The 20,949-nt window shown below is 40.0% G+C and overlaps 1 protein-coding gene and 1 long non-coding RNA gene across 3 annotated transcripts in view; one reads left to right on the top strand and one right to left on the bottom strand.

Moving 5' to 3' along the window:
• Positions 1–20,949, top strand: part of LOC133541835 (metabotropic glutamate receptor 4-like) — a 501,243-nt gene that overhangs the window by 101,726 nt on the left and 378,568 nt on the right. The window lies entirely within an intron of this gene.
• On the bottom strand, positions 1,122–14,708 carry LOC133541837 (uncharacterized). Its single transcript, XR_009803982.1, has 3 exons — positions 14,554–14,708; positions 2,957–3,142; positions 1,122–1,560 (listed from the first exon to the last, which is right to left on the bottom strand). It is a non-coding gene; the product is annotated as an uncharacterized LOC133541837 (long non-coding RNA).

Below are 20,949 nucleotides of genomic sequence, written 5' to 3'. Positions count from 1 at the left end.
AATATATTACGTCAACACAAAATAATGTGAATTTTGGGCATAAAAATGTTACAATATATAATATAATTGTTATGGTTGGAGGAGTTGTGACGACACAGAACCACAAGGGAGCTGTATAGCTCCATGTATTTTATTTTATATATATTACAATATATATAATAATCAACAATAATACTATACATAAACTACAGAATGGCGTGTGACTAATTTAAAAGTGTATGTGTGTGTGTGTAAGGCTATGTGTATGATTAGCTGTAGTGTTTTACGAGGAGAAGGAACAAGGCAGGGAGGCAGTCTGTGAGCAGGCGGAGCCATACTTGCCAACCTTGAGACCGGGAGGTGGGGGGTGTGTGGGCGTGTTCAGGGATGGAGCAGGGGCGTGGTTAAGAGTCAAATATTTTATATATATATATATATATATATATATATATATATATATATATATATATATATATATATATATATATATATATATATATATATATGTATATATATATATGTAAAAGAAATACTTAAATTTCAGGGTTCATTTATTTACGCATATACACACACATAACACTCATCTACTCATTGTTGAGTTAAGGATTGAAATCTCCATCTTTGCTCTATTCTCTGTCACTATTTTTCTAACCATATGCCTGCACAGCTAGACTCTGTGGCAGAGAGGAAGTCTAGCAAAACTCCTAGCTATTATGGACAACGCCTCCCACCCACTACACTCGGACCTTGCAGAGAGAATGAGCACGTTCAGTGGAAGGCTCAGACTCCTAAAATGTAACACGGAACGACACAGAAGGTCCTTCATACCTTCAGCCACCAGACTGTATAATGCATATATTCCTTGACTGCACTTAAATGTAGAATATATGTAAAATATATTTATATAATTAATCTATATTATATATATAATATATTGTATATATTATATTATGTATTATTATCATTGTTTATTGTGTGCGAACTGTGGTGCTGAATTAAATAAAGTACATTCTATTCTACATTCTATTCTATTCTATGTACAGTAGATGGCAGTATTGTCCTGTTTAAGAGTGTCACAAGTTCACAACATTGGAGCTTATGGCAGACGAACTGCTTCACGGTAGACGAAAATGTGACTGCTGTTGTGTGTTATTCCCGGGCTGGGAGGACTTTAATGAAACTGCCTAACAATAAACTTACATAAGAAACCAAGAACTCGCTCTCGATCAGTCTACAGTTATAACGTCATTGGGCAGGCTCACTCTTTATACAGTGGGAAAGCGGACGTGAAAACAGACTGTCGACATGTCACTCAGGTCCGCTTGGAGCTGGAAATGCCGTGGCCTCTAGTTCCGCCTGAATTTTGGGAGATTTTCGGGAGAAAATTTGTCCCGGGAGGTTTTCGGGAGAGGCACTGAATTTCGGGAGTCTCCCTGAAAATCCAGGAGGGTTGGCAAGTATGGGCGGAGCTCATCAGGGAGAACGGCGAGGCATCAGAGGTCCGTGTCAAAGTGGAGGTCGAGGATGAAAGGGAGGCAGTCCAGAATCCAGAGGGGAACAACAGGGGAGCTCGGGAAAGCACTGCAGGAGGACAACACAGACATCAAATACGGAAGCAAGGACGTCACAGGGGGAAAGCGAGTACGTATGATAGAAGCGAGACAACGGGTGCTTACTAAATACAGACGACTAAGTTCCGGCCAGGATCCTTGGGTCCACTCGGGTCCCTACTCTGTGGCCTAGTGGTTTGAGTGTCCGCCCCGATAATGACGTACCACAATAGTTTTAATATAAAGAACCAGGATTTTGAATTTGATCCTTAGGACCTGAGTTGAGGTGTAAGGCCGGACCAGATCACTAAAGAAGGAGCCTGGACATGCAATGAGGGCTACAACCAGATTTTTGAAGTTGATGATAAGGACCCGAGTTGGGGTGTAAGGCTGGACCAGATCACTAAAGAAGCAGCCTGACAATGCAAGGTTTTGATGGCCAGAACCAGAATTTTGAACTTGATCCTAAGGACCGGAGCTGGTTCGTATGGCTGGACCAGATCACTAAAGAAGGAGCCTGGACATGCAATGAGGGCTAGAACCAGATTTTTGAAGTTGATAATAAGGACCCGAGTTGGGGCGTAAGGCTGGACCAGATCACTAAAGAAGCAGCCTGACTATGCAAGGCTTTGAAGGCCAGAACCAGAATTTTGAACTAATTCCTTGGGACCGGAGCTGGGTTGTAAGGATGGACCAGATCACTAAGAAGAAGCCTGATCATGCAAGGCTCTGAGAGCCAGAATCAGAGTGTTGAACTTCATCCTTAGGACCGGAGTTGGGGTGTAAGGTTGGACCAGATCACTAAGAAGGAGCCTTAACATGCTATGAGGGATAGAACCAGAATCTTGAAGTTGATCCTTAAGAATCGGAGTTGGGTTGTAAGGCTGGACCAGATCACTAAGAAGAAGCCTGGACATGCAAGGCTCTGAGGGCCAGAATCAGAATGTAAAACTATATCCTTAGGACTGGATTTGAGGTGTAAGGCTGGACCAGATCACTAAGAAGGAGCCTGACTATGCAAGGCTTCCCCACATCAGACCCAGCTGCCGGAGAAAAGCGGGTTCGAGGCCGCGCCGTGACAATAATCAAAATGTTTTTGACATTTTAAGAAAGAAAAATACAATTAAATGATAAAACTACTGTTATGCATTCATCAGTTTTATCTTTTGTTTTTAATAAAGTGTATGAGGACAGAAATAATAAATAAATAATTAGAATTAGGTCATCATTTATGAAAAAATATGAGATGCAATATTCCCATTAATGGAGGTAAATAAAGAATATTGAGTCATATTGTTTTGTCACTTCAACATAAACATTATTTCCCACCAGACCAGCAACCTGCTGGCTTTTAATGAGGACTAATTAGCATATAGAAGGTCTCAGAGACTTTCCATGGATGAAATGACATGTTCTCTCCATTTGACCTTTTCCCCGCCGTCGCCGTGGCCGTAACGCTCCTCGCTGGCACTGAAATGGGCCGACACAAAAAAGGCCGTGCCTGCAGGGCTCCACGCCGAGAGGAGTCGTCGGAGAGGAGAAGGTTTTTTCCATGCGAGGATTCAAACCGCTTGTGACGTTTCTCCTTGTGCAGAGTCCATCTCCTTGTTCTCCTGCAGGAGACAGAGAAACCTTATCACTGCTCACAAACACACTCTCAAACTCTGTGAAAGCAAAACAAACTTTCTGAAAGCATTCTTAATGATCACTGAATTATTGATTAAAGAGGGCCATGCTCAAAACAACATTTTCTAGGAATTAAGTCAGTTTTGGTTATTTTTTTATAACTTGAGAATAAAATCTGAGGAAAAAACTTTTTTTCAAGTTATTATTAAATGAGAAAAAACAAAACACATTTTATGACAATATTAAATATTAAACAAAGATTTTTATTTGGAGAAGGTGTTATAATAGTTCACATTTTATCGGAATAGTTCTAACATGAGATTATATTTTTATGGGAAACATGTATTTTAGAAGAATTTTGTAACATTTTACTGGAGTAACTTTCTTAACGCAGTGATGAATACTAAATTATTGATTAAAGATGACCATGCTTTATTTTCTATCAATTCTTATGAGATTCCAGAATAAAAGCGTGTAAATCAGATATTAATGTCAAACATGTCATGTGTCAATTTAAATCAGTCCCTCGTTTAAATCTAAGACATTCTAAGTTATTTTAGCAACAAAAATATGATTTCATCCTATTTTGACAAAAATATTTTATTATATATAAGTAATGGAAGTCTTGGACAGATATTAGATATTAGACATAATTAAATTGCTATTATATTTTAACAGAAAAAGTTAAATGTCTTTAATGAGGAACACTTTACATTAATAAAAACAGTTACAATCTCATGAAGTCCATGGGTGTTTCCTATTTTTGAAGAAAAAATATGTAAAGAACAAAGTCACAATTACCCAAAAAATAAATAAATACATTACAAAACAAAATTTTCTAGGAAAAAGTCAGTTTTGTTTAATTTCTTATAACTTTAGAATAAAATAATAAAAGTTCTGAATCTGGTGAAAAAAATAACATTTTTCAAGTTATAAATTGAATGAGAAAACAACTAATTTTATGACGATGTTAAAGTATTACGTTTAAAATAAATATTTAACATTCTAAAATTAGTTACCAAAAAACAGTTTCAGAGAAATAAATTCAAACAATTTTATGAGAAAATATGTATACATTGTGGGAAAAATAACCACGAGACATAATTAAGTTGCTATTATATTTTATCATAAAACAGTTACATTTCTTTGATGAAAAACAATTGAAATCAATAAAAGAAAGTTACAATATCATGAAGTCAATAAGTCTTGATTTAGATTTTTTTTCTTTGTTTGGAGAGAAAATATATAGAACAAAGTCACAATTAAAATAAGAAATTTTTTTTTATATATTTTATTTTATTTTTTGAATTTTTTTTCCAAGGAATTAAGTCAGTTTTTTAAATTTTGTTTTATAACTTGAAAACAAAATAGTAAAAGTTCGGAATCCGGTAAAAAAAAAAACAACAACACATAAATAACCAAAAAATGTATATTTTTCTTGTTGAACCGAAGCGTGACCTCTATACCGAGGTACATACCGAACCGAAATGTTTGTGTACCGTTACACCCCTAATATATGTATATATATATATATATATATATATATATATATATATATATATATATATATATATATATATATATATATATATACACATATGAGTTTTCCTTGCCCTTTTGTGGGTTCTTCCGAGGATGTTGTAGTCGTAATGATTTGTGCAGTCCTTTGAGACATTTATGATTTGGGGCTATATAAATAAACATTGATTGATTGATTGGTAGCCCTGCGATGAGGTGGCGACTTGTCCAGGGTGTACCCTGCCTTCCGCCCGATTGTAGCTGAGATAGGCGCCAGCGCCCCCCGCGACCCCGAAAGGGAATAAGCGGTAGAAAATGGATGGATGGATGATTGATTGGTACCGAACCAACATTTTTGTGTACCGTTACACCCCCAATATAATTGTGTCTTTTTTTACCAGATTCAGAACTTTTACTATTTTGTTTTTAAGATATAAAACAAACTAAACAAAACTGACTTAATTCCTGGGAAAAAAATAAAATAAAATAAAATATATATATATATTTTTTTTCCTATTTTAATTGTGACTTTTTCTATATATTTTCTCTCCAAAGAAAGAAAAAAAAATCTAAATCAAGACTTATTGACTTTATGATATTGTAACTTTTTTTTATTGATTTCAATTGTTTTTCATGTTAAAATATCATAGCAACTTAATTATGTCTCATGGTTTTATATATATATATATATATATATATACATATATATATATATATATATATATATATATATATAGATATATATATATATATATATATATATATATATATATATATATATATATATATATATATATAGTAGGGGTGTAATGGTACACAAACATTTCGATACGGTATGTACCTCGGTAGAGAGGTCACGGTTCAGTTCAACAACAAAAATATACATTTTTGGGTTATTTATTTACCAAATGTGTAAACAATGTTATAACATAGATATACACACAATGTCCAATGCCAGGGTTAATGTGGTCAACATATATAAAATAAAAACTATATAACATAAGGCTCAGAATGCTTTCTTAACAAAACCTTTCTACATATAAAGTGCTTTTTTTGATTGATTGATTGAGACTTTTATCAGTAGATTGCACAGTACAGTACATACAATTGACCACTAAATACAAACACCCCAATAAGTTTTTCATCTTGTTGAAGTCGAGGTTCACGTTCGTCGCCCCCCCCCCCCACTCCCCACCCCCCCCCCTAATTTTTTTTTATGCAATATGCACTTAAATCTCCTGCTATAAAAAACATTTGGTATTGCTTCAGCCCTGCCTGACTCGCCGAGGAGAGGCTTGTTGAATGCGGTGGTGACGCTTCAAATGGGTTAGCATGTGTTATGAGAGTAGCGTATGTGTGTGTGTGGCCCTTTAATATGTGACAGCATTGAGGTGAGTGAGTGGGCGAGCGAGGTGAGGGAACGGCGAGTATTTTTTTGGATTGGCTGTGTGCAAGACCTCAATAAAGACACGATTTGCAACTAATCGCCGGACTCTTCATTTACCCTGGAGTCCGGAGGTGTGGTTTACTTTTCACACCATTATGTGTCCGTTGTCTCTTTTCTTTCTACACACTGTGTCCGCTTGTAAGTACTCTGTGTTCAACGCGCTGCCGAACGTGTTCCCCTGCTGGTAAAACCAGCAATGTCACGACATGACGACGTAGCACCGTCTTGCCAGTTAAAAAAAACTGGTACTTTTTAGAGGCGGTATTGTACCAAATATGATTCATTAGAATGGCGTTTTTTTTGTTTATTTCCGTAATTGTGCTGACTGTATTTTCAACAATGTAATATTCAATGGCTGAAAACAACAACAGTTTATTTGCAATGCGGCTATGTGAAGCTGACTTGATGATGTAGGTCACATGTGGCGTTGCTGTCTCTGGACGCTGACATGCCATTCTAGTGGTGGTGTTTGTGGCGTGCGGGGAAATGGCACACTGGCCTGATTATTGCTTCATTTCCCCCCGCGTGTGTGTTATTCCGCTGGCGGACGAGTGTGTTGACTCACCGTGACGCGTTTGTCTGGAAGAGATGGGTTGTGACAACACTCGGGGCCGCCAGACGGACACTCCACCAAAAACAACGCCGAGATTATCCCACAAACACACGTCCAAAGAGCTTTGTTGACATTTAAATCAGAGGCCGTTTGCCCTGCATGCCTATGCTTTGAACCCTGCGGTTTGTAAAACTGTGCAGATAATTTATGGATTTTTTTTTTTTCCAATTAGTTTTTAATTACATTTTTCATTAACAATTAAAAGGTGTGTTTTTGTTTGTCCTACGGCGCCATCTTTTAGATGAGTTTGCTCAATGCAGCTGAAACTGAGTCAATCAATCAGTCAATCCAAGTTGATCTATAAAGCAGCTTGTCAAACAACGGCGAGATTATCTGACAAACACACGTCGCTGTCTCACCGGGACGCATTTCTGAGCTATAAAAAAACACACTACTTTTTTTCCCACGCTTTGAGCCCTGCGGTTTGTAAAACGGTGCAGCTGATTCATGGATTATTTTTTTCAAATAGTTTTTACAAAATTGTTCATTAACACTTAAATGGTGTGTTATTGTTTGTGCTACAGTGCCATCTTTAGGACGAGTTCGCTCATTGCATGTGCAGCTAGGTCAATCAATCAATCAATCAAAGTTTATCTATATAGCAGCTCATCTGGAAGAGATGGGTTGTGACAACACCCGGGGCCAGGAGACGGTCGCTCCACCTAAAAACAAAGGTGAGAATCCGACAAACATAGGTCACTGTCTCGCAGTTCTGAGCTATAAAACGCTACTTTTTTCCTACGCTTTGAACCGTGCGGTTTTTAAACTGCGCAGCTATTATATGGATTTTTTTTTTTCAAAAAGTTTTTAATCAAATTTTTCATGAACACTTAAAAGGTGTGTTATTGTTTGTGCTACGGCGCCATCTTATAGATGAGTTTGCTCAATGCAGGTGCAGCTGTGTTAATCAATCGATCAATCAATCAATGTTTACTTATTTAGCCCTAAATCACAAGTGTCTCAAACGGCTGCACAAGCAACAACGACATCCTGGGATTCCACACCAGGGCAAGGAAAAAACTCAACCCAATGGGATGACAACGGGAAACCCTGGAGGGGACCACACCCGGGGATCATCTTAAAAGTTAAAGTAAAGTTAAAGTACCTATGATTGTCACACACACACACTCTTGGTGTGGCGAAATTATTCTCTGCATTTGACCCATCACCCTTGATCACCCCCTTGGAGGTGAGGGGGGCAGTGGCCAGCAGCGGTGCCGCACCCGGGAATCATTTTTGGTGATTTAACCCCCAATTCCAACCCTTGATGCTGAGTGCCAAGCAGGGAGGTAATGAGTCCCATTTTCATAGTCTTTGGTATGACTCGGCCGGGGTTTGAACTCACAACCTACCGATCTCAGGGTGTACACTCCAACCACTCGTCTCCATTCAAGATGGAGACGAGTCTTTAGCACAGAGACGTCAATGAGGACCGGTCCACCCCGGGTCCCGACTTTGAACAGCTAGCGACTCATGGCTGCAGTGTTTCCTGCTGTTTGAAGCTTCGACCCGGAAGTAGCCTTTTAGTTTCAGAGCGGTCCATAGCGTTTCTATTCGTCTGGATTCTTAATTCGTCACTCCAAGCAACGTTTGCAAGTTTTACAATACAACTATAACAATTCGTACTTGCTAAAGCATCTCAAGTGGGAGTGTTTTCATGTAATTTATATCTAAAAAAACGTTTAAAAAAAATTCTGTGTGAATAACTCATATCACAACGTATATATCTGCGACTTAATAGTCCAGAGCGACTTATGAGCGGAAACTTTGGTGGTTGCGGCTTACATACCGGTGCACTCCAAAGTCCGGGAACTACGGTAATTACATTATTTTAATTACATTTCACCGGAATCATCAACCATACAAGTGGCCCTCCAGTGACCGAGTCCCAGATGGATGGTATAACTCCTCGGATGTAAAAGAATTGAGTGTTTTTCTCGACCTTCCGAGCACTTGACCGGGAGAACTAAGGGAATTCACTCGTTCATTGATGTGGTCAGCTACATTTGTGGCCACGGTGGCCAATTTTGTGCGTTTGACTCCCAAACAAACATTCATAGACCAGGGTGAGCAAGGCGGGCGAAGTGCTTTGCCCAAGAACACGACGGTCGCGACTCGGATGGCGGAAACTCTATGTGAACCAGGAACACTAAGGTGGCTCTACCATGTGAGCCACACCGCCCAGTTTACGCAAATATAAACAAGTTTGTAGAGAATGCAACTCGGTGGTGTACTCGTACTCATCCACAAGAAGGGAGACTCTGTACATACCAACAACTCCAGACATACCAGACCTGTGACATGTAAAGTATTCTCCCAGGTTTTGTTGAGACTTAGAACCTTAGGCCCTGTCAACATTAAGCCGAATAACTTCCTAAACAAATCATTTTTTTTAGCTTAAACCCCGTGTCAGCCACACCATCTCTCTTAGCTCGGTATGGACTCATTGATCTTTTATAAACTGAGTTCAGAGAGGAAGTGACGCCAGAAAGAACATCAAGTCTCAGACTTAGATTGATTACATTAGTCTCAGACATAGTTTGGTTACATTTAGTCTTAGACTTAGAGTGGGCACATCTAATCTTGGATAAATTAAAAGCTTAAAAATTGGTAGAAAAGCGCTATACAAGTACAACCATTTACCATTTACCATTTGGATTAAGATTGGTCACATCTAGTCTTGGATTTAGATTGGTCACATCTAGTCTTAGACTTACATTGCTCACATCTAGTCTTAGATTTAGATCAGTCAGATCTAGTTTTATATTGGTCAGATGTCGTCTTACACTTAGATTGGTCAGATCTAGTCTTGGACTTAGATTGGTCAGATCTGGTCTTGGAGTTAGATTGGTCACATCTAGTATTAGACTTAGATTGGTCTAATGTTGTTTTATAGTTGGATTGGTCAAATCTAGTCTTAGACTTAGATTGGTCATAATTAGTCTTAGACTTAGATTGGTCACATTTAGTCTTAGATTCAGATTGGTCTGATCTTGTCTTCGACTTAGATTGGTCACATCTAGTCTTAGACTTGGATTGGTCTGATCTAGTCTTAGACTTAGATTGGCCACATCTAGTCTTAGACTTAGATTGGTCACATTTAGTCTTACACTTAGATTGGTCACATCGAGTCTTAGACTTAGATTGGTTACATGTAGTCTTAGACTTAGTTTGGTCAGATTTAGTTTTGGACTTAGATTGATCACATCTAGTCTCAGACCTAGATTGGTCACATCTAGTCTTGGATTTAGATTGGTCACATCTAGTCTTAGACTTAGTTTGGTCACATGTAGTCTTAGACTGCGATTGGTCAAATATAGTTTTATAGTTAGATTGGTCCGATCTAGACTTAGACTTAGATTGGTCACAACTCGTCTTGGACTCAGATTGGTCGGATCTTTTCTTAGATTTAGATTGATCACATCCAGTCTTAGACTTAGATTGGTGAAACACTGACCAAACAGTCCAATTGTGATCAATTGAACGCCCTGGTATTAAATAAGAAGTGGACAGCTATATCCATCTTGGTAAGATGGTAACAAACAATGAAAATCTGCTGCCAGAGATAAAAAGGACAGGACTCGGATGGGCTGCTTTTAAGTGCACTCGATCATAGAGAATCCACAGATAAGTGTGACAACGAAAAGAAAGATATTTAATGAGTACATCCTCCCTGTGATGACATATTGCAGTGAGACTTGGGCCTCCACGGCATGCCAAAGGGGACTGTTGGCAGTGGCACAAAGAAAGATGGAGATAGTCATGCTTGGTTTCACTCGAAAGGGTCGAAGAACTAACAACCGGATCTGACAACAAACAGAACTCACTGATATAAATGTTGCCATCAAGACATCCAAACACCAGACAAGAAGATCATCTGTGGATCTTTAGAACGACCGAATACACTTGGCAGAGACCGGGTCCAGATAGATGTCAGTGGTTCGAGTCCGGGTAGGGGATCCTTATACAGCCAAACTAGCGCTCATGGTGATGATGAACTCACCGAGTGGTTCTCCACACTGATCAGACTTAAGTGTTTTGCTATCTGTGAACTTGACAAATGTCCATCCACAATTCAAACACAAATCCTCGGCCATCTGTTGCTTGTCTTCACAGTCCAGACACTCTCCTGCTTGACTGTGCGGGTGTGGGAGGCTGCCTTCGCGCACATACGGCCATGTGTTTGTTGACATATTTTACATTGTATATTTGCCCAGATATGTCCAATTGATACCTTCTCAGCTGAGTGTGAAATCAACCACGTGACACAAGACCAGCTGCCGTGTATAAACCCCCCGTCTGCGTACAAAATCCTGAATATTCAGCTTTTCCTCAATGAACCGCAGCTCACAAGTGCAGCCCCAGACCACGATACTGCCACTGAAGGCAAGACACAATTATCTTGCTACTCGCTTGTGTTGCCACCGATTTACCCAACAATGTCAACGTGTTGACTCGTTTCCAGTGGATGGTAAATCTGAACCTGTTACGGTCCGTCGGTCTTGAAACCCAAGATGCAGAGACGCAGGTAGTCATGACTATGTCAACAACTCACAGGGAATACAGACGCAAGCACAGGCAAAACAACAATCAATGATGCAGGCTGGCTTATAAAGTAGCCTGATTTGCAACCTGGAATAGGTTTGCCCAGACAATACCAATCAGGGAGAGGTGAGTAAGATTAGACCACATTTGATATGAAGTATGATACATTATGCAACACCAGTTCCAACAATACTTTAGCCATCCATTGTCTACCGCTTGGTTGCTGGAGCTAAACCCAGCTGCACTCGGGATACACCCCGGACAAACTGCCACCTCATTTACGTATAAAACAATGGTGGGTACAGCTCTGCCAAATATAGAACTGTCTGATATTATCGAAAAAGGCTGGAGTGCCATCTCCGGGTTGGGGAGGAGATATCGCCTCAAATGGAGGAGTTCTAGTACTTTGGAGTCTTGTTCACGAGTGGGGGAAGAGTGGATCGTAATGCGGACACTGTATCGATCTGTTGTGGTGAAGAAGGAGCTGAGCCGGAAGGCAAAGCTCTCTGGGTTTTGACCGAAAGGACAAGATCACGGGTACAAGCGGCCCAAATGAGTTTTCTCTGCCGCGTGGTGGGGCTCTCCCTTAGAGATAGGGTGAGAATCTCTGTCATCCGGGAGGAACTCAAAGTAAAGCCGCTGCTCCTCCACATGAAGGGGAGCCAGATGAGGTGGTTCGGGCATATGGTCAGGTTGCCTTCCTAAGGAGGTGTTTCGGGCACGTCCAACCGGTAGGAGGACACGGGGAAGATCCAGGACACGTTGGGAAGACTATGTCTCCCGGGTGGCACGGGAAGGCCTCGGGATCTCCGGGAGGAGCTGGACGAAGTGGCTTGGGAGAAGGAAGTCTGGGCTTCTCTGCTTAGGCTGCTGCACCCGCAACCTGACCTCGGATAAGCGGAAGAAGGTGGATGGATGGATGGATGGATAGATGATATCATCTATTACTTTATCTGATGTTTTACCTACGTTATAAGGTAAAACAATTTTAGCTTCGAACAACTATAGGGTCAGGTTTAAGGGTCGGGTGTTGAACCTATGCTAACGTAAGCATGGACATTTTCTTTACAGCCGTACACCTCAGAGTTAAATAACTTGGTACTAAAACATATCTAAGTATGGGAATGTTAACTTTTAGCATGCTAACATGCTAACTTGTTGAGCCAAGTTAGCTTTACACCTCATAGTCAACTGTTAGCGTGCTAACTTGAGTATGTCAGCATTCCCCAAATTTTGGTGGTGGGTCAAAGCTTCCTTCAAAGCCCTTTTTAAACTACTTCAAAGTACTCCATTAATATTTAATATACACACTGTAAGTTTATATATATATATATATATACATTGTATAATGTAGTAATAGACACATGTATAACAATATATAATATATGTATTATATTTACGGCATTTTAGTAATTTTAAGCATTACTGGAACCTTTATTTCAGTGCCTATAACAACACACTTTGTACTTCCGTCAGCAAACAAACACGTGTCCAAAGACGACTGTCTTTGGACTAACAAGGATTCACAACCATATATTTTTGAATCTGAATATACCGAGGCTGAACTGCTACTTAAAGAAGCCAGTTCGAAGAGAGGGTGAAACGTTGACGCAGACGGAAGCTGAGAGAGTCAGGGCGGGAATGACTTGGTAGTGTATAAATGTGGAGATTGGAGCCAAGCTTCGCCGTCATAAATTGAGTGCTTCTGCTGCACTGAATAACAATGTTTTTTGTATGTGGCAAGGAGGATACTGCTTAGATAAATTGCAAACAATGAAAGGCAGACTCTTTGCACTAACACACCCTGCTGTGGTAAAAACTGTTTCCCAAAATCAACCGGAACCATAACCAGCATAACGGTACAACTGTCGAGTGAGTCACTATAATATTGATCATGATACACGCAACACATCATGCTTGTTAGTACAAATACATACACTGCGTACAAACAAAACTGAAATAATACTTTACAAATACTGTTATCTGATTGGTGTCAGCTGTTGTCTTCCCAGTCACTTACACACAAACATTTCCTTACATGGTCAGGTAGTACTCTCCTTAATTAGCACACACTCAGACAGAGAAAGAAGGAATATAATACTGTGGTTCGGCTCCTCCAAGTTAGCAGTGCCTCATTTTTTTTTTTTTACTTGAACTCCTCCAGGTACTGCAGTCCTGTATAATGACGCTCGCTTGTAATAAAGAAACGTTTGGTTCAGTAAAGCATCTCCAACGTGTCTTTCGATCCAACCGCATTGCCGTGTCACCGTTCTGGCCGGACGAGGACGATGCGACAAGAAGTACACATCGCAGACATTAGCCGCATTGCTAGCTACTAAGAAAGAGATGATTTTTATGTTAGAAATTAAAAAAATTAACAAAACATTTCTGTATTCTTGTTTGTCATAATGATCGTGAATGTTAGGCAACATTCCTTATATGGTCAGGTTGAGTTCTCCTGCATGAACACACAGCCGGACAGAGAAATAAGGAATACAAGACTCTTGGCAGTGCCTCGTTTTTTTTTTTACTTGACCTCCTCCAGGTAATGCAGTCCTGTATAATGACACTCACTTGTAATAAAGAACATTTTGGTTCAGTAAAGCGTCTCCGACGTCTCTTTTGATCCAGCCGCACTGTCGTGTCGCCCTTCTGCCCGGACGAGAACGGCATGACAAAAAATACACATCGCAGACATTAGCCGCATTGCTAGCTACCAAGAGCGAGCTGATTTTAATGTTAGAAAGAGAAAAAAATAACAAAACCCTTCTGACTTCTTGTTTGTCATAATGATCGTGAACGACAGGCAACATTCCTTACATGGTCAGGTTGTATTCGCCTAAATTAACACATACCCAGACAGAGAAAGTAGGGATATAAGATTAAGAGTCCCTCATTTTTTTAGACTTGACGTCCTTCAGGTACTGCAGTCCTGTACTGTATAATGACACCCGCTTGTAATAAAGCAACTTTTTGCTTTATTTATTTTTTTCTCCGACGTCTCTTTTGATCCAGCCGCACTGACTTTTCGCCTTCCTGCCCAGACAAGGACGACACGACAAGAGATACACATCGCAAACATTAGCTGCATTGCTAGCTAACGAGAACAAGCTGATTTTTACATGGTCAGGTTGTACTCTCCTGAATTAACACACACCCAGACAGAGAATGAAAAATATAAGACTGTGGTTTGGCTGCTCCAAATTAGGAGTGCCTCGTTTTTTTTTTTTACTTGACCTCCTACAGGTACTGCAGTCCTGTATAAGGACACTCACTTGTAATAAAGCAACGTTTTGCTTTATTTAGTTTTTCCTCCAACGTCTCTTTTGATCCAGCCACACTGACTTTTCGCCCTTCTGTTGTCAGAAATACACATCAGCGCATTGCTGGCTAACTAGAAGGAGCCGAGGATTACAAATTAGAATGACAATATGTGTTGTTTCCTCCGGAGAATTGCAAAATAAAAGTGCAGTTCCCCTTTAAGACATAGCTGCATTGCACTCCACTTGTTTCACCGGCAGCAGAACAGTGGAGGAGGACTTGCATGCAAATTGCAGCGTCCACATCATGTCAGCTCCCTGCTTGTAACCATGGCGATCTTTGGCATCCGCTCCGCTCGTCTATTGATTTGAAAGCTAAGTACAAAGACTCGACTTTGTTCACGGGCGAGCGTGCAACGCGACGGCGTCTCTGTCGGCGTAAACAGCGCGCATTCACTGTGAAAGGTTCACATCACTTCCTGTGATGGGCAGAAAGGTCCGAGGGGATTACTGTCAGAAACGATGATGTATTGATCACCGCCCGGTCACAGGTCAAATGTATTGACAAGCGTGCTCTTTTCATACTTATCATCACCTGTGTGGGCGATTACAGCTGCTGGCTGATTACTGCGCTAATAAAAGGCCGCGCTCCTTCATGGATTCTTATCAGCTGTCAGCCTCTCAATGGGAGCAACGCTCATGAGCAGGATGGACACATTTTGTTGTGCTCGGTGTCATGAGGTCCCACTTTGCAATAATAATAATAATCATGAACTTAGAATTTAATGGCAGCAACACATTGCAAAAAAAGCATATTTACCATTGTGTTACATGGCCTTTCCTTTTAACAACACTCAGTAGAGGTTTGGGAACTGAGGAGACACATTTTTGAAGTGGAATTATTTCCCATTCTTGCTTGATTTACAGCTTAAGGCGGTCAACAGTCTTCCATCTCATATTTTAGCCTTCTTATTGCACCACATATTTTCAATGTCTGGACTACAGACAGGCCAGTCTATTACCCGCACTCTTACTATGAAGCCACGCTGTTGTAACACGTGGCTAGGCATAGTTTAGCTGAAATAAGCTGGGGCGTCCATGATAACGTCTCTTGGATGGCAGCATATGTTGTTCCAAAATCTGTATGTACCTTTCAGCATTAATGGTGCCTTCACAGATGTGTAAGTTACCCATGCCTTGGCCAATAATACACCCCCATACTATCACACATGCCGCCTTTTACACTTTGTGCCTAGAACAGTCTGGATGGTTTTACACATCTTGAAATGTCTGCTCATACTTCCTCTCCATCAGTTTTGTAAAATGGGTCCTCGAGAGAAGAGTGTAACCAGGGTTGAGGACATAAATAATTTTTCTGAAACTGTCATCCTCCACCATTGATAGTTGCCTTATGTCAGTTAGTTACATATTCAGGAAAGCATCAGTCAATGCAGCCGCATGCTTTAGTGTGCTCACCTTCCTTTGTACGAAATCCCTAATGCTGGCTTGTTTCTTTCAGAAATGAGAGAAACCATATCCTGAACGTATATAGTATCATCATTTATATGTAACTCAATACATACTTAGTTGATTTATTTAATAATTTCTGATGTAAAAGGCACATTTTTTCATATAATGGTCGCTGCTGCCTAGTTTTTCTTGTTATATTGTTATTTTTACAGTTATATTTTTATTCTTATATTGCTTTTTTATTTTTATTCTTATTGTAATATTTTATTTTATTTTTTCCTTTTAAACCCCCGTTATTTACTTTTTAATTCGATGTCAATTCTGCACACTGCTGCTGGAATTTAAATGTTCCTGAGGAAACTCTCTGAGGGAATCAATAAAAGTACTATCCATCTATCTATCTATCTATCTATCTATCTATCTATCTATCTATCTATCTATCTATCTATCTATCTATCTATCTATCTATCTATCCATCCATCCATCCATCCATCCATCCATCCATCCATCCATCCATCCATCCATCCATCCATCCATCCATCCATCCATCCATCCATCCATCCATCCATCCATCCATCCATCCATCTATCTATCCATCTATCCATCTATCCATCTATCCATCTATCCATCTATCCATCTATCCATCTATCTATCTATCTATCTATCTATCTATCTATCTATCTATCTATCTATCTATCTATCTATCTATCTATCTATCTATCTATCTCCCTGCCTGCCTGCCTGCCTGCCTGCCTGCCTGCCTGCCTGTCTGTCTGTCTGTCTGTCTGTCTGTCTATCTATCTGTCTATCTGTCTATCTATCTATCTATCTATCTATCTATCTATCTATCTATCTATCTATCTATCTATCTATCTATCTATCCATTTAAATAATTACACCACCACATTAAAAAAAAGCTAAATGAAATAAATGTACATTGGGGATGCAGCATACAACAATAATAACATAGAAATGTAACTCATCAGATCAGAACTGGGTCAGATATTGTACATGTTTCTGTTGTGAATATTAAAGGATTCATTTTTTAGGCTGTCTGTTAATAATAGCATGAAATATTCCAGCACCTTCATAACGTTTAGTTATACTAAAGCTTCACTCAAATCTAAATAGATTTATATAGCTTTATCGGGTCCGGCTACATTGATCCATTATGAAACCAACCTGAGATATTTCTGTCCGTTTATTGCCTTAAAAAAATCTCCTTGTTAACAACATATTAAAACACACAAAGACGGACAGACACAATGGATCAATGTACTCGGACTATGGACATAAAAAAGTTACGTACCGTGAGTTCTTCCCTCCATCCATGGCTCCTCTTCAGGTGCTGCCGAAGCAATGTTGTCCTTCGTGCAACGTACACGAGGTCCATGATGCTCGTTTTGCAGGAAATGTCATCTTTGAAGTCTTTAAAGTAAAGTGTTCCGACACTTTTGAAGACTTAGGTCGTACACTTTTATAACCTCGAGATGTTTCTCCGCTGAACTATCGGTACTGTTTCCCTCCGCCATTTTTCGAACGTTTCCACAAAGGAGAGGGCGTGGTCACGTGAGCTGCACATGACAAATCATTGGCTGGCTCACTGCCACCTCATGAGACGTGGGCTCAGCGCCAGGGTGGCGCTGTTTTGTACCGTTTTTGTACTTATTTTGATTATTATTTTTCAGCTGTTTGTAAATGTTTTAGTTTTAGGGTAAAAAAAATTAAAATTAAAATTAAAAATATATATATATCTAAAAAAAAAAAAACCTCCGCGCATGCGCATTGCATACATCCAACGAATCAATGACTAAATTAATCGCCAACTATTTTTACAATCGGTTTTAATCGATTTAACCGATTAGTTGTTGCAGCTCTAAAAGCAACTTTTCTTACCGTCTGGTACCTGCTGATCTGTAGTTGGGATCTGCATAAGAGCGCCCACAAAACAGCCCATCATAAAGTGACTTGAAGATGATGTGTAAAACATCATCTGAGCAACATTTTGACCAAAGAACCACCATTACATGTTATGTAGACCCCAAGGAAGTCTTTTATATCTAGAAAAAACAAATATATTAGTATGACCCCTTTAATGCGCCTTATAATCCGGCGCGCCCTACGGTCCGGAAAATATGATCCTCATGCCAGTTGGTTGCAGCTCGTAAACAAAAACAAAACATTCAGGTTTTTAGTTTCAGTGCGAGAAGGCCACCAGCTTGGGGGGAAATTTTTCATCTAATTTGGGAAAGTAGTTTAAATTTTTTTGAAGGCGGGCACAGTGAGGCGTGAGAGAGACCATTACACACACGTCTGGCACACGATGAAGAGATGTGGGAGATGAGTAGAAAGCGCCTCCAGCAGGGATGCGAGAGACGGCACAAACGATGACGGGGCACAGTCTCCCTGCCTGGTCTGGCCCGGGACCTCTTCAGCGAACTGATACCACTGGAAAAAAAACAAAAAACAAAAAAAAGGTGTACGAATTAGAGCCAGGCATAGATTTCCCCCTTTCCAGGCTTCCTGCTTGCAGCCTGCAGTGGAGCTCCTTCACACATGAACGTGTCATTATGTCCAACATGGCGGGTCAGGGAACAGGTCAGGCTGGATAAGTGTTGGACAGACTTGGTAACACGCCGCCGCCTTCTGTCGTGTTCACGGACCATTAAATTGCAGCTTAAATGACACACGGTTTTAAGTCAGCGACCTCCAGGATAGACTCCGCTACCTTTACTAGAGCCAGCACAAATAGTTTCATATACAACATCTACCTATTTTTGTCTTTATTAGGAAAGTATTTTTTTTTAGTTTATCTAAATTAATTTTTTGCTTTTCAATTTACCTGATTTTTTTACTTCAAATTTTGCTAACAATTTCATAAAATGTTCATTTAATTTAATTTCATAATTTCATTTAGTTTTGGATTTTGAAGCAACAAACATTTCTGCACTGAATTTTAAAACTGTGGGTTTTTTTAAAAAAATAAAAAAAATAATACACATTTTGCTCACAATTTTTTATTATTAGGACATTCACACGCATCTCTTACCGGAATTGCATATTCTAGTTGTTATTTTTTCAATCTGTCCTGTCCAGCCACTCAAACAAATCATATAGTTGATGTAGATGATCATATAGTTGATGTAGGTGATCATATAGTTGATGTAGGTGATCATAGTGTTGATGTAGATGATCATAGTGTTGATGTAGATGATCATAGTGTTGATGTAGATGATCATAGTGTTGATGTAGATGATCATATTGTTGATGTAGACCAGGGGTGGCCACACTTTTTCTGCAGACGAGCTACTTTTCAATTGACCAAGTCGAGGAGATCTACCTCATTCATATTTATAATTTATATTTATTTATTTATGAAAAAGACATTTTTGTTAACAAGTTAATGGTGTTTAATGATAATACAAGCATGTTCAACACATATAGATTCCTTTCTTTCATGAAGACAAGAATATAAGTTGGTGTATTACCTGATTATGATGATTTGCATTGATTGGAATCAGACAGCGGTGCTGGTAACGTCCGCATTTTCAAATGGAGGAGAAAAAATGTCCTCCTTTCTGTCGAATACCACATGAAAGTGGTTGGATTTGGCATCTCATTTGTCCAACTTGCATACTCGTTTTTAAACACTTTGTTATGAGAGTAGCATATGTGTGTGTGGCCCTTTAATGTGTGACAGCAGGAATGTGGGCGAGAGAGGAGAGGGAGCGGTCGCTGAGGGCGTGGGAGTGGCTACTGTTTTTGTGTGGGATTTTCTACTGTGTGCAAGACGTAAATAAAAAGCCACAATTTGTAAATAATTGCTGGACTCTTCATTTTGCCCTGGAGTTCGGAATTGTGAAGACCCACTGCCGGATAAAGTGAAGGGTGTTGCCCTTAGAATCCATCGTCCCTGGAGAAGTGTCTCCCCTGCGCTCCTTGACTACGGTCTAGGCGCCGGAAGCAGGAAAGCTGCAACAACTTTATAAGAAATACATTGGCATCAAACTCTGTAGCTTGCTAGCTTGTGCACGCTAACTTTCTGAGACTCTTAATTTGTTAGCACAGGCAGGATGAAGCAGGTCTTTTATGGTGAAGACAGGAACCGTGCAGTCGGTCTTTAGAGTTTTGAAAGCAGGTACGGCCCAATAGTCTGTTGAAATAAAAAGTGTTTCTCTTCGTTCTGTCAGTGATTTTTTTCTTACTAATAAGCTCGCAGCAGCCAGCGTCATCTCACAAGATCCTCGGGTGCCGAGAATGTCGAGCTACTGACGAAAGTGAAGTCTTGGTGAAGATTGATGATTGCTCATTTTTATGTCTATTTTTTTAATGCCTGGCTTGGGATCGACTGACACACCCTCCGCGATCGACGGGTAGCTCGCGATCGACGTAATGCCCACCCCTGATGTAGACGATCATGTTGTTGATGTAGATCAGGGGTCTCAAACATCCGACCCGCGGGTCAATTGCGGCCCGCGAGACATTATTTGCGGCCCGCGAGACGTTATTTGCGGCCCGCACTTTGATATAACAATTCAATGTTAGTGCGGCCCACGAGTTTAATATGAACGGCGCTTGACAGCGAAATACTTGCTTACGCTCCCAATTTTCCCGGGAGACCCTCGAGTTTCTGTCGATTTATACCCAATCAACAATATTCAGGGGGTGCCATAATGGCACTGCCTTAAGCGCCCTATACAACCTGTGCAGACAGCGTACAAGCCCACTTATATGTTTCATCTGACTATTTAAAACGCACGTATGTTACTGCAAGACATATTTGATCAACAGCCATACAGGTCACACTGAGAGTGGACGTAAAAAAAACTTTAACACTGTTACAAATATGTGCCAGACTGTGAACCCACACCAAACAAGAATGACAAACACATTTCGGAAGAACATTCGCACCCTAACACAACATAAACACAACAGGACTAA

The sequence above is a fragment of the Nerophis ophidion genome, linkage group LG02 (assembly GCF_033978795.1).
Source record: "Nerophis ophidion isolate RoL-2023_Sa linkage group LG02, RoL_Noph_v1.0, whole genome shotgun sequence".
Lineage (NCBI taxonomy): Eukaryota > Metazoa > Chordata > Actinopteri > Syngnathiformes > Syngnathidae > Nerophis > Nerophis ophidion.
Note: the sequence above shows the minus strand (reverse complement) of the source record. Positions and strands in the feature narration are given on the sequence as shown.